Below are 12,583 nucleotides of genomic sequence, written 5' to 3'. Positions count from 1 at the left end.
TGGGTTGTCTTCAGAATGGTATTGTGATGCCATCAAGGACACACAGTTCCGCACACACAAAAACACATCCTGTATCTCTTACACCATCATGGAATCCTCTGATGAAGATAGGTTTCCCCACCTAGATTCTTACCATCTTTCATCATGCTACAAGCTAGCTCTTTTTGTCTGAAGAGGCTCAACTTTTACACACATCCTGAGCAGTTCCTCTTAGTAGTATGTTAATTTGCTGACAAGGGCTCATAGGCTTTTTCTGGTGGTTCTCTTCTTCCCCCTTTGAGTTATAAAACTGAGAAAGTTTTCATCTAAATTGGTAATACTGAAAGAAGCAGAATTCAAACTCCAGAAGTTTTCCACAAAATGGTCGGCAAGAGTTCTACCTAAACTCTTAGCTTCATCCTAAGTTTATCTTCCTCCAGATCCTTTCCTTGGCATTCAGCACAGTGCTCAGAAAAGCAAAAGGTGGGTGAACAGACTGTACCCAGCTACAGGAGAAAAAGGTCACCGATTTCTCCAGTACAGATAAACAAGCAATGGGTACCAAATATTACAACCATACTGAACCTCAATCCAAATTAGAGAACCATTCAATATAAGATATATTCTAAATAAAATGTGATCATTCAGGATTCAATTATTTAACTTGATCTCTTCAGAAAAACTATTTTAAAGGCAGGAACAATGGCCTAGGATTTCCTACAAGCTCCTTCAAATCAATATTTGTAAATCATGTTTCTGTTTCCTAGGAAACTAAGTAGGTTATACCTACGGCAAGAAAACTCTACTAGTGTCATTTTTCCTTTTATCCTTGGCTCACACATGCGGTTACTGCTTATTAGAAGAAAAAAATTACCTTCCAGTGTCACTGAAAATCACAACAAAACAAGAAGGGAGCCAAAATGCCACCTTTTCAGCCTGCCTCTTCTCCAGGGGTGTGACAGAAGAGCAAAAAGAATAAAAGGCCACCAAGAGAGCTCCGAAAAACTAGAAAGGGGTTTATGAACAAGTTCAGGAAGTGCCCAACACAGTCTGTGGCCTTAGCTTAATTCATTATGTGAAAGGGAAGACCAAAAAAAAGTGAAAAACCTGGATTTATCAGAAACATCAAGTCAGACATTTTGAGTTCAAATTCCAAATCTCTTTCCTTGAGTAAGTTACTTTAATTCCCTGAACGACAGCTTCTACCTCTTAAAAAAAAGTAAAATAGATAGCTTCAATGTGGGTAATAAGAATTCAGTTAAAAGATGAATACAAAATACCAAGTTCAGCCCAATTTCACCTCTTAAAAGAGTCTTCAAGAGTCGTGTTCAAAGATGGCGAAACAGGTATTTTCTCAGTGATTTTATGACTAGTGTAAAATAGAGTTATTTGTTGAGCTCTCATCTTAGGGAGTTTACATGAACACCCGTATTTTCAGAAAGTACAATGAAATATCACTTCTACAAACATCTGTAAATGAACTTTTAACGGTGAGAATGTGATTAGTATGTACTGGATGTCTTTTCGGGGTCCACAATACTCAAGCTTGCTCTGGCTTTTTTCTTTAGTTACCAGCCAAATACAGGAGGAAACTGGGGCACAAAATCACAGCATGGATGAGCGGTCAGTGTGACTGTACAGTAAGTTTGCTTAAACAATTTCAAATTTCTAAAAACCATTATTAAATCACAGTAACTTGTAAGGCATCACAACCCTGGCCCAAAGATCGAATACTACATATGCTGCTGAGCTTTGCTGCTGAACAAGACTCAGACACTACATCCTAACATTTTTAACACATTTTTAAGTTTCCAGTTTTTTTACAAACACTTAACTACACAACATACTTTAAAATATAAATGTTATACATATATTCATGTGCTTTTATGAATCAAATGTCTGCAAAGCAACTTTTTTCTATGGCAGAAACTCATTATTTTTCCATACTCAGGCCCCAACTTCACAAATTGCTCCTCTAAATACTTTTTTAAAAATATTCCTTTTGACTTCTAGGTGCATCTCTTGGCCTACCACACAAATATTTTTTTTTTTTTTTTAAGATTTTACTTATTTGACAGAGAGAGACACAGCGAGAGAGGGAACACAAGCAGGGGGAGTGGGAGAGGGAGAAACAGGCTTCCCGCGGAGCAGGGAGCCCGATGCGGGGCTCGATCCCAGGACCCTGGGATCGTGACCTGAGCCGAAGGCAGACGCTTAACGACTGAGCCACCCAGGCGCCCCTGGCCTACTGCACAAATATTTAGAATTCAATTTTCTATTCTCTTCCCTTTATAATACATATAAACCCAATAAAGAAGGAAACTAAGAAATGGAAACAACCAACCACCTAAACTATTTTTTATAAACCACAGTTAGCTTCTACTATCAAATGATATTTAGAAACTTCAGCTCCAAATCTCTCTCTGTAGCATTCACCTCCTCATAGAATCTCAGAAATCTTGGTCCCAGGAATGTAACCGTTTCAAACATAATACTAAAGGTAATTCAGACATTCAGTTTATCATTCACAGCTAATGCTGAACTCACGGCTCAGAATCTCGAAATCACACACCGATGAGAGGACACACACATTTTAATTAAGTGCTAAAAACAATCCAGGTAATTACTGTCAATATTGCTTACCTTCTAGCAGAAGCTTGGTGTTATAAACTGCTAGGCCAATCAAATAATAATAATAATAATAGTAATAATCATCATCATCATTATAATTACGATTATTAGAACCACCACCACATCCAGAAGCACTGAGTGACTTAGAGCCCCAAGAGATATATTCCTATCTGGGATCCTGGTACTACTGCATTCAAGCTCTAGTGCAAGTCACTTTACTTTTGTCTACATAAGACAGACACTTTCTGAAGTTCCTTCAAGCTTCCATGACTCTCTAGGCCTACTGCCCTAAAGTTCTTAGACTGACTAATGAATGGCTTTATCAAACCTCCTATGTAGCTTTTGCCACAAGACAGGAATGCATACTTCTCAGATATTTAGTCAAAACCATAGGAAAGAACCATTATAAAAATTAGACCTTAGTAACCTTTGTTTTTTAATCTTTATGCAAGGAGTCTTCATCACTGGCTTAACATATTTTTGGAAAATACTTTGCTGGGCAGTTATGTAGCACTGCACTATTATTAAGCAATCATATTTAAAATGTAAAAAGGTTTCTATTTAAGGAAACAAGTAAACAAATTCACACAGAATACTTAATATTTTCAAATCTTTAAAACGATAATGTTGCATGCCATAAGCCATGTCATATAACACAAATGACTGAAGTTTCATTAACATGTGTTTACTTTCTGAAGGTTAGAAAAGGCCTGTTAAAGGACTCATTTTCTGCTGCTGGACTTCTATTCCTAATTATTATTATTCTATAAATGGTTTTAAAGATATCTCCCTGCCCTACATCAACCCGCGTAAGCATATAAACCCTTTACAGTACAAACCTTACCTTATTCAGAAACACGAGCTAGTTCCCTCTGCCCGAGAGAGGAAGACGATGTGAGACCATCACATCAGAGTGCTGGCCTTGTACACAGATTCTGAAACTCTCAGAGCCTTTCCTTGAGCCTAGCCATAGATGTACACCCACACCACAAATACTAAGTAATTCATTCAGTAAATCTTGGGAGCCAAAAACAATACTAAGTACAGGGTACCAGGGAAGCACTTCCAATGTACCTCTCCATTCATTCTTCCCTTTCTGTAGAATTCATTATTGTAATTCAGGGGTTTCACCCCCCAGTCATCGTTCCGTATGGGTGCAGACTGTCTACCTTCTTCACTTCTGTGGTATACCTAGCACGGTACCTCATACAGAGTAAGCGGGGCCGGCTGAGTGAAAACAAAATACATATACACATTCTAACAACAGTGTAAATAAAATGGCACAAATTCAACCACAAAACACAGTTTTGTGCCCAGTGGCACCAGAGGACACAGAGGCCTGTGGGGGACAGGAGGCTGGCACAGGCAGGTAAGCATGCCCAGCGGCACCAAGCCCTGGAGCGCTAAGAGACAGAGGGGAGCAGAATGGCAGCACACTGGCAGCTGTCCACTGGTGACCAAGGACGCAGGGCACTGGGAGTGGAGGGTGAGGTGATATCAGGCAAGGAGACAGAGAGAGGATAGGGAACACTGGTAAAAGATTGTGCAAATAAATACTTAATGCCGAGGCTAGTAAAACCCAGACTTCTCACTGCTGGAGCAGGTATTTACAAACAGAGCAAAGGTAAAGACTAAAAAGAACTCTGAAGTGTTGGACTGGAATTGGGAGTACAACTGACCTTTCAACAATATGGGTTTGAACTGTGTGGGGTCCACCTAATTGTGCCTTGTTTTTTGTTTTAAAGAGTGGACAGCAAAAGCCACCAGGCATTTATTCACAACAACCCACCCCAGTCTGACTTTCTAAATACCATTCTCCACTAAAAGGAACCAGAGGTGCCTGAAGAGATAGAATGTATTGCAAGGAAGGGGCAAGGAATGTACAAGATAAGACTGTAACCACTAACTGTGCCACAAAAATCAAGAAGTGCTCAAAAATTGGCCAGGCTGTGCTAAAAGGCACATGAGCTACTTTGAAGAGGCTTCCATTTCCAAATCTGGGATAATATGAACATCAAAATAAGTAAGGAGAGTAACATACTGTAACCCATTGAATAAACTAGGAATCTGTGATGTGTGAAAAAAAATAAATCAATGAGGGAGAAGGGAAGGCTCTTCCACACAGCAGATTACCAGTAGAAGAAACGACACAAAATTAAAATCACCACTTGGCAACTATCACTGTAGTGGCTGATTCAGGCAGAGCAGTCAATGGAAAACAAGCCTGGTGGATGGAACTATGATGAGGGAAGGGATGCGGGGGTAACCTTAGCACCAGTCAATTACGGGGGGGAAATAGCACCTTTAGGGAAGGGAAATCTGGCAGCCACTGACATGACCCAATGAACAAAACTGACATCATCACTGGCGCAGAATCATCCTACAGGACACAAGGCCTGTGCTCTACATGACTGTCAAAGACAGGAAAAACAGAAATGACTTAAGAAATGTTCCCAGTTGGAAAAGTCAAAGACACATGTCCACTGACTGTAATGAATATCCTTGGATGGATTTCTCACCAGAAGGGAAAAGCAAGGGGGTAGTTGGTGAAATATGAATGAGGTCTGTGGATTGGATGGCTGTGTTATATCAACGTCGACTTCCTGACTTCGAACTCAATATATGGTAGTTTTACATGAGTGTTCTTTCTGGGGCGAACATAAAGCATTTAGGGGTGGCGGGGCATCAAGTCCAAAGCGCACTCTCAAATGTTTCATTAAGACACCAACAATAATGGGAGAGGTGTATAATGCAGCAAACATGGTGAAATGCTAACAACTGTACTGCTTATACAACTTATTATAAATTTAAAATCATTTCTAATAATTTAAAAAATTACTATTTCTTTTTTTTTTTTTTTTTTAAATTTTTTCATTTACCAGAGAGAGAGTTTACAAGCAGGAGGAACAGGAGGCAGATGCAGGAGCAGGCTCCCCTCTGAGCAGGGTGCCGGACAAGATGGGGCTCAATCCCAGGACCCTGGGAGCAGGACCTAAGCCAAAGGCAGATGTTTAACCAACTGAGCTACCCAGGCATCCCTAAAAATGACTATATCTAAAAATTCTACTGAAAAACTACTTCTAGGATGCTATACAATTTCATCCCAGATGTTGAAATATTTTCACTTAAAATTTTCTAAGAATATTAAATAGGAGTATCCTTTCAGCTGGTCATTTGAGGGCTTCTTCACGATGTCAAATTAAAACAAGGATTTGATCTGAAAAATTTGTTAATTTCAAAGATGTGAATCTCACTGCTAAGAAATACCATCAGCAATGCAACATGGAAAATGCCTGTTCGGAGGTCCTCGGGATCTAAAACAGCAGGGTGGAGCAGAAGCAGGGATACACAAGATATCAGCAGTCACTAACAAGCAGACCATCTCCTAAGTGGCCTAATTACATCCCACAGAGAATTCTGAAGAACAAAGTCCATTCACATCTCTAGTTGAGGTATTTGGCTAAGTTATAATGTGCTACTTCTGTTCGATTTTGCAGATCTTTTTGAGGGGAAAAACAAACAGTCAAAATTAAGGAAATGCTTCATTTTCCTTGAAAGGATCTGAAATGAAAGAGACAACTTCAAAATCACTATGAATATGAATTGATGAGCCATAATTCAATTCTGCCAAATTTCAAAAGGCTTGACCTACTATGATACTATCAAATAAAGTATAATGATTACATAAATAACTCATCATCACCAAATGAAACCAACTTTACCATAACATCACAGTTTATAGAATGGTTTAAAGATAAATGATAGAAGTTTTATTAGAAGTAGATGGAGTGAGCTAAAACATGACATTGCAATAGATCCTAAAAAGTGAATTTAATATGAGAAAGGTCAGAGCAATTTTCCTAGTGATGTAGTTACCTTTCAAAAACTGGGTTACAAAATGTATTTTACCCTGTTATTAAAACACATACATATATACATACATATATATACACGCACACACACCATTCAAACACAGAGAAGCATATATAGATAGGGAAATTTCCCAGATGAGGTATTTTTTGGGCTTGTGAATCATCACAGTTGAACATATTTTTAGTACATTATTTCAATGATTGGTACATTTTGTTTCTAGACAGTTTTGAGTACTGCATCATTATTCCTCTGTGGACAGGTAAAAATATTCACTGAATGATTAAACTCATGTTCTGTTGTCTGACATTTATTCAACCATAACTTTATAGGCTGACATTTCTGCACATTCACATAAACTGAGATTCATAAAGATGAATATGGTACCAAAATTTCTTGACTTGCATGTCCTCTGAATCGTTAAAGATCAAATGCTATTCAATATCCTATGGTTTCAGTGAATCTATATATCCGAAGTTCCAAATGACCAGGACCCCACCTTCTTAGTCAAGTCAGATACGGCTTTTAGTGTTATCTGTCTCCAGCTCACCTCTATTTCTCTTAGCTTCCTTACTTCTGTTTGTGGCAGCACCATTCTCCCAGTCTCCCAGACTGAAAATATAATACAGCTAGAGATAGCTAGTATACAATTTCATGAGTCAATAATATTCTATCAAGAAAACATTTTCCTAGTTTAGCACAGAAGTTCATAACCATATATAGTGCTCCTAATTCAATCTACTGACTTCTGAATTCACTGGACTTATTTCAAGAAGCAATAGATTAACAATATAAAATGGAATCACCATAGGGAACTAAGAGACATTGGCGACTTTAAGATGAAATAGGGCAAGGGGAAAGGCACTCATATTTTACACTTGATGCATAAGCATTCCTAAAGTAGGTTAGGTCTCCCTTTGTGCTCTGTAGAGGCTCCAGAGTGGCACTGTGTACTTCTCTATAAGCTCTCCACCCACTATTATTAACTTAGTTAATTTCTGAAATTATTTGTTGGATGTCTGTCTTTTCTTCTAGACCATAAGCTGCATAGCTCACCGTTCTATTCAGTACCTCACCAGGGTCAGGTACGGCATAAGTAAATAACGGTTTCAGGACCAGTCAGCAACCTGATAAATACAAGGTTTATTGGATAACTGTATTTATAAATCTCTTAAGAAACTTGGTAAAAATTATGCAGCTCCAATGGTCTATGAGAAAGGTGAGGAGATACACTGCCAAAAAGAAAAGGTAACTTATTTAGCCATTTCAGAATTTTTTTTAAAGATTTTATTTATTTATATGACAGAGAGAGACAGAGAGAGAGGGAACACAAGCAGAGGGAGTGGGAGAGGGAGAAGCAGGCTTCCCACTGAGCAGGGAGCCCAATGTGGGGCTCGATCCCAGGACTCTGGGACCATGACCTGAGCCGAAGGCAGACGCTTAACGACTGAGCCACCCAGGAGCCCCTAGCCATTTCAGAATTCTTAAAATACAAGTATTTTCTAGAAATACAACTAAATGAGTTTTACATCTCCAAAACAGAGTTTTGTCCCAAATTATCTCTAACTTTATCAGACTATTTAATTTTTTGGAAAAATATCTGATTAATGAAGGGCAAATGGGAAGAAACAAAACTAAGATCACATCATATCTGAAATGGTCTAACTGGAAGCATCATACAACACAGAGTAGAATAATCTGACTTTATAGATTTATCCACAAAGCAAAGAGGAAAAAAAAAGTACTGAGAAAACACATGAGGGAAAGGATCTTTGGCAAAAGAGTAAATTCACAGATTCCTATGGGATGGAATGCACAGGCTGAATTCTTGGCTTCTCTCACCCAGGGTGCAAGTGGAGGGGACAGCATTACTTAGCTTCCAACCTGAACGTGTTAACAGAAACAGAGCTTCTGAAGGAGGACCTTTTCTATGAGAGGATGAAGTGGTTGTTCAAATAATTCAATACTCAAGCTCTGAAAATAAAAGGATAAAAACTAATACACACTGTGCCTAATTATCTCCCAAGGAGAGGAGGAAGAAGGCTTTTGTAAAGTGAGAGGGAGAAAACGCCTTTCATACCATGTGTAAGGACATAGTGTGCAGAGGGGGATAGAAAGGGGAGAAACTCTAGACCAGACACTGATGCTCTCAGCATCATCTCTTATTGAATAGAATTAAGGCAGTTATGAGATAGCAATTTCTTGTCAGCCTTAAAAAGAAATGGTGTAATTGAATTTCACACCCTTGACTGAGCCCCTACTCCATATAGCTTGTACCACAGTAGCTAAGAATTCAAGGCTATTTATAAAGCATTGTCCCTGTCCTCAAGGCACTCATAGTCAATTATATTTCATAATCACATTTGGTGCTTACTAGCTATTAAAGGCTTCACCTATGCTTTACCTGTATATAGGAAATGCTTGCAGAGTCTTAAACAAGTATCTATCTAAACTGATATTCGAGACTGTTTTGATAGTACAGGTATTTCAACAGCTGTACCAATTTTGTAATTGGACATCTTAGACATTAAAATTGCATTTAAATATTTAACATAAAGTTTTCATTTAATTATCTGAAAAGTTCGTTTATTATTTTAAATACTGGTGATATCGTGAACACACTTCATTGTAAGGGGAAATTAATGATTTTCTAACATAATAAAAGACTAATTTAGGGTACTTTATAATTAAATTCCCATTTCTTTTACTCAACACTACATTTCAAGACATAAATTGTTTTTTAAACTTTCAGATGTTCAAAATTTTTCAAAATGTTCACATTATTGATAAGCAATGATGTTTTCTGGAGTTAAAAATCAATGCATACTTACAAAAGTGCTCATAGGAATTCTGCATTTTTCACTGCGTAATCAAGACCACAAATTAAGTTATATGCAACAAAATATAACTGTCTAGAAAATAATTTAATTATGGTAAGCAAATAAATATTAGACATCTGCTCTAACTCAAGTACTGTTAGGCATTTTTCTCTATTGAGAAAGACAGTAAGGTGTTTTAGCAACTCAAATCTAGCCCTCCACTAACCATATAATACAGCCAAGCCAAACAATTCAAGAAAGACTTTCTTATCCTTTTTCTGTATTATGACAGTAAAGTCTTCCCAAGGGAGTTCGTTCCAATTCAAAACAACTCAAAGGAAGAAAAAGATGCTTCCATGGGACACACATGTATTCAGGATTCCATTCTAAGAGCAAATATTCTGGGTAGAGTCCCTGTGTGATTTTTCTATAAATTTTCCAATCAAAATTTGTAATTACAGTATCACTAAGTTAAAGAAATAAGCTGAATTTCAAGATAATATCTCTACTGAAATAAAAGTAAAAAGGAATGTTAATTCGTCACTGTTTAGATCATTTTATGTTCTACCTGTTTAACTTTGAGGTCTCTAGGTATGTATATCAATTTAAAGATTAAGAAATAGAGAAATACTATTCAGAAACTAGAAATCAAGGAAAGCCAAGCAAAATCATTAAAGGCTTGCCCTGTACTTGAAAAATAATGCCCCTAAGATTCTAGAGTCAACATATGGTCAAGACAAATACATTTTTACCGAAGTTTCAAGAGAAATAAGCAACTGTTAAGACAAAAATATTTAATTATGAGATTTGTTAGACCATTCGTCTTAATTAAACAAGCTTATCCACTATACATATGGTCCCTTAATTTCCATTCCATAAAAATGCTAAAGCCTCAGTGTACTATTTGGTCCGTTTTTTTTTTTTTTTTTACACTTCACTTCTTCATTTTTAGTATCAACTATCTCAGAAACTAAATGCATCTATCAAAGACACTTAATAAGGACTGTCTCAAAAGGCTCTTTCCACATTATTTTAAAGTATGCCTCTCGTCTCCTTGAGTACATGCTATGTGCTCTGCAACAGCAACAATAATAATGTATCTATTTCCAGATCATTCTGATTTTCTTAGAATCTCTTCTGATCAACTTTTTCAATACCATTAGGAAATCAGATGGCCGCTTAATTCCTACTGAATGCTCTGCAACTCTTTGAGAAACTGTTCATTTACATATCTTTCTTGCAGAACCTAAGTAGAACTCTTTAAGAGCAACAGAGTAAAGGTAACACATTTACATCAAATTTTACATTAAGTTAATACACTATTTTTAAATATATGTGGAAATTTTATCTAAATTACTCATATACTGTGTGACAAAGAATTTTCAATAAATTCTAAAATGCAGAAAGTGTTTATCAGTTTTTCTAACTAAAAATGAACAACTACATGTAAACTCCAACCATTTTCAAAGAGCCACTTAGAAAATGCAACAGAAAACAGAAAAAAGTACTAAACTTGAGGTTTTTTAGATGATAAATCATAAACTAATTTTCAAAGATATAAAATATACAAATCATGAAACGAAGAATTGCTTTTAACCACCAAATGGAGATTTTTTTAAATACATGTTTATGTTTATGCTACTAAATCTGAAAACAACCTCAGAATTATTTTGGAGGTAAACATGAATATCAATCGATATTGATTAAAAGACGTAGGAAATCTGACCGGATGGATGCTACAGATTTTGTAGGGGGGAGGGGGGAACCTAAATAAATACTTATTTTAAAAAGACAGATACAAATATCAAGTTTCCCAATATTTAAATAATAGATAATATATGTTACAATTACTTTTAACAGATCATTCTGATGCTCTGACTACTCTAGAACACAGAAAAACATGGGAAACTCACTAATTTACTACTAGAAAGCCACATACTATGATCCAAAGCACCAAAATGTCAAAGAGGAGTATCATAAGATGCCCAAACGTACTTGATAAAATTTGAGATCTAGTCTTGATTATAATTCTTAGTGAAAAAAGAGAAGGGTACTTCCTTAACATGATAAAAATATCAACCCAAACCAATGGAGGTTTCCTACAAAAACATATTAACAATGACTAGTTAAAAAATATAAAGGGGTACATTCACAATAGCAACTACAAGTACAAAATATCTATAGAACTCATCATGAAAGCTGTTTTACTGAAAAAACATAAAACAAAGTTTGAGTAAACTGTAAATGCGTACCATATTTCCAGGGAAGCAAAATAATTATAAAAGTAATATGGAATGAAGTGGCCATAGTAGCCAAGACATTTTCGGAGGGAAAAAAAAAAAAATGAAAGATTTGAACTAAACTATATTAAAATGTCTGAAATAGAGCCATTAAAATAACATGGGACTAAGGAACGATGATGTTTCAACCAATGGTTATAAGATCATCAAATTTTTCAAAAAGAAATCGGCAATCTGGATTTTTTTACAGTGAAGTCTCTCAAGTTTCTCTGTTGGCTGAAATCTATGAAAGCATTGTATATTTCCAAAGAAAGCATTTCTGTGGGTTCAGTCAGCCACAGTGGACCTCAGCCCTATACACACCCAGCACTTCCTGCCTCACCCTGAGCTCAAGCTGCTTCCTGTGCCTGGACAGCCCTTTCCTCTCCCTCCACCCATTCAAAAGCAACCCACCCATCAAGGTGTGGCTCATAGGCCATCCCAAAGAGCATTCTTAGGAACTACCATTACTTTCCGTGTAGGGGCCAGGATAACAGTTCTTATCGCAGCTTAACTCTAGAGGTTAGAGGTTATCCAGTGTGCTCTGTCTCTTCCTCTAGATTGGGGAAGGAGAACAAAAAAAAACTCCGGCTACAACCTACTGGCCTACTCTCCGCCCAGCAAGCACCCCGATGATGGACTGCAGTTTCAGTAATCCTCTCAGCAAATGCACAACAGATAGTATCCCCATTCGACAGCTGATGTGTTGGGGGTTCAATAACTAAACAGGCCCTGGAAGAAACAGGATTCTAATTCTTTTTGCCAGACTTCACCAACCATTTCACAGTTGGTCTTTCGCTGAAAGGAGCTCAGTGGAATGAGAGAGATAGAGCTAAAATAAGTAGTCTGAGGGTAAGGTTCTAGATTTCTTGTAATCTAGAAATAGGATATAGATACCACATGAAGCACAAGAGACCAACTACTAAGTATCCTAATTCTGAATTTGAGATTGACGTCTATAATATAATTTGTATTCAAAATTACCTTTTGCCTCAGCAAATTTTA

At 37.0% G+C, this 12,583-nt stretch overlaps 1 protein-coding gene across 7 annotated transcripts in view; it reads right to left on the bottom strand.

The window, feature by feature from the left end:
- Positions 1–12,583, bottom strand: part of KLF12 (KLF transcription factor 12) — a 407,535-nt gene that overhangs the window by 368,127 nt on the left and 26,825 nt on the right. Inside the window, exon 1 of one of the 7 annotated variants that reach the window (XM_073894447.1) lies at positions 12,050–12,106. The exons of the other annotated variants lie outside the window; for them this stretch is intronic. The gene's annotated coding sequence lies outside the window, so the exon portion shown is untranslated. Of the gene's footprint in view, positions 1–12,049; positions 12,107–12,583 lie in introns of those variants that run through there. 7 annotated transcript variants of the gene reach the window in all.

The sequence above is a fragment of the Callorhinus ursinus genome, unplaced genomic scaffold (genome assembly GCF_003265705.2).
Source record: "Callorhinus ursinus isolate GAN/ISIS: 27379988/994484 unplaced genomic scaffold, GSC_fseal_2.0 scaffold7, whole genome shotgun sequence".
In the NCBI taxonomy this organism is placed as follows: domain Eukaryota; kingdom Metazoa; phylum Chordata; class Mammalia; order Carnivora; family Otariidae; genus Callorhinus; species Callorhinus ursinus.
This window is presented reverse-complemented; position numbering and strand designations above follow the sequence as displayed.